The 1,793-nt window shown below is 46.0% G+C and overlaps 1 protein-coding gene across 2 annotated transcripts in view; it reads left to right on the forward strand.

Moving 5' to 3' along the window:
- The first annotated feature begins 375 nt into the window (after positions 1-375).
- Positions 376-1,793, forward strand: part of ACOT6 (acyl-CoA thioesterase 6) — a 9,339-nt gene continuing 7,921 nt past the window's right edge. For both annotated transcript variants that reach the window (XM_017880449.1, XM_017880450.1), the window contains exon 1: positions 376-473. The gene's annotated coding sequence lies outside the window, so the exon portion shown is untranslated. The remainder of the gene's footprint in view (positions 474-1,793) is intronic.

Consider the following 1,793-nt stretch of genomic DNA (forward strand, 5'->3'; position numbering starts at 1 on the left):
TTACAGGCATAAGCCACCGTGCCCGACGAAGGTGCCATATTAATATGATCAAACCTCTGCCTCCAGATCCTGGGGGTCTGGAGGGCATATGAAATGTACTAGGTTTGCTAAAGCAGATATCTGGGTTGGGGATGGACTGCAGGGCAGTTCTCTGGTTGGCCTTGGACTGACTCAGTTCTCCCCTTTCTCACCAGTAGTTCTCAAGCATAGAATGTGCTGGGAATGTAACATCCTGAGATAGGGACGGAATGACTAGAATAGCCCTGGCTCTATTTCAGCCCCTCCCTACAAACAGGATGTCTTTCAATGTTTTAGCCCAGCAGTCACATGACCCCAGAGTACAAAACTCAGGGCAGCTGCAGTGCAAGTGGGGCACACGCACATGAGACTCCGTCACCCAGGCAGCATTCTTGAGTCTTGGGGGACTGGTTTCCAATGATTCTTAGGCTTCTGTCATTCTTTGCTGCTTATCTGTAAGTAATAAATCCGGTTCATGTAAATTGTTGTATTAAATATATGAATGTGTTTTCTTTTTTTTTTTTTTTTTTTTTTTTTTGAGGCAGAGTCTCGCTCTGTCGCCCGGGCTGGAGTGCAGTGGCCGGATCTCAGCTCACTGCAAGCTCCGCCTCCCGGGTTTACGCCATTCTCCTGCCTCAGCCTCCCGAGTAGCTGGGACTACAGGCGCCCGCCAACTCACCCGGCTAGTTTTTTGTATTTTTTAGTAGAGACGGGGTTTCACCGTATTAGCCAGGATGGTCTCGATCTCCTGACCTCGTGATCCACCCGTCTCGACCTCCCAACGTGCTGGGATTACAGGCTTGAGCCACCGCGCCCGGCCTGAATGTGTTTTCTCACTGGACTCAGACAAGTTGGTAACCAGCATACAGTGAACTTGCTTCATAGTCTAATACCTTTTTGCTCAGTTTATACATGTTTACTGAGCTGGCCATCACTATATGCTCTTCTTCCTTCTCCACCCTGCTATGTTCCCAGCTAGGCTGAGCTATGTGGTTGGGTTTGGCCAAAGAGAGGCATTAGCAAGATGATGAAAAACAAGAGGAGAGTCAAGGGATATTCTAGTCTCCTCCTTCCTGCCACAAACCATAGGTTCCTTCTAGAAAAGCTACATCTCCTATCAGACTGCCCCCTTCCCTTGAACCTTCAGATTCAGGGTTCTACACCGAATCTTGTTTCATTGTTTTTGTTTCTGAATCTTGCCCATGCCTTTGTAGATAGTACCTTTATAAAACTCTCCTCAATTACACAGGCTGAGAGTGCCACTTGCTTATTGCCAGAACTCTGTATGCACACAACCCAAAAGGGACTCTGCCAGTGATTAGATTTATGAGATAAGAAACAAAACTTTCATTGGATACTAACCCTACAGGTGTGTCAGTGTAGTGTTTTTACATGTTAGCCCATTTAATGGTCACAATAAGCCTTTTCAGATAAGAAAACTGATATTTAGAGAGTTAGGTTTCTTGCTAAAGATCACCAGGTATTAATATTAAGGATCAGGGTCAGACCGGAACTCGGCTAGGTCTGCCTCCCTAAACATCAGCTTTGCTCCAGGTACCATTAGCTCTGGAAAAAAAGGCTTGGTAAGGGACTGAGGGGTAAAGGATGGATTACGACCATGTTTCTCCAAGGGGTCACCTGAGAACAATCACCTGGGATGCTTTTTCAAAATCTAGATTCTTGAACTGTATCTCTCTCAGTCCTTTAGTTCTCAGTGGTTTTTGTGCCTCTATTTCGACACTCACCACATTGCATTGCAGGAATAGCCATTAACT

This window comes from Rhinopithecus bieti, unplaced genomic scaffold (genome assembly GCF_001698545.2).
Source record: "Rhinopithecus bieti isolate Rb0 unplaced genomic scaffold, ASM169854v2 scaffold_11380, whole genome shotgun sequence".
Lineage (NCBI taxonomy): Eukaryota > Metazoa > Chordata > Mammalia > Primates > Cercopithecidae > Rhinopithecus > Rhinopithecus bieti.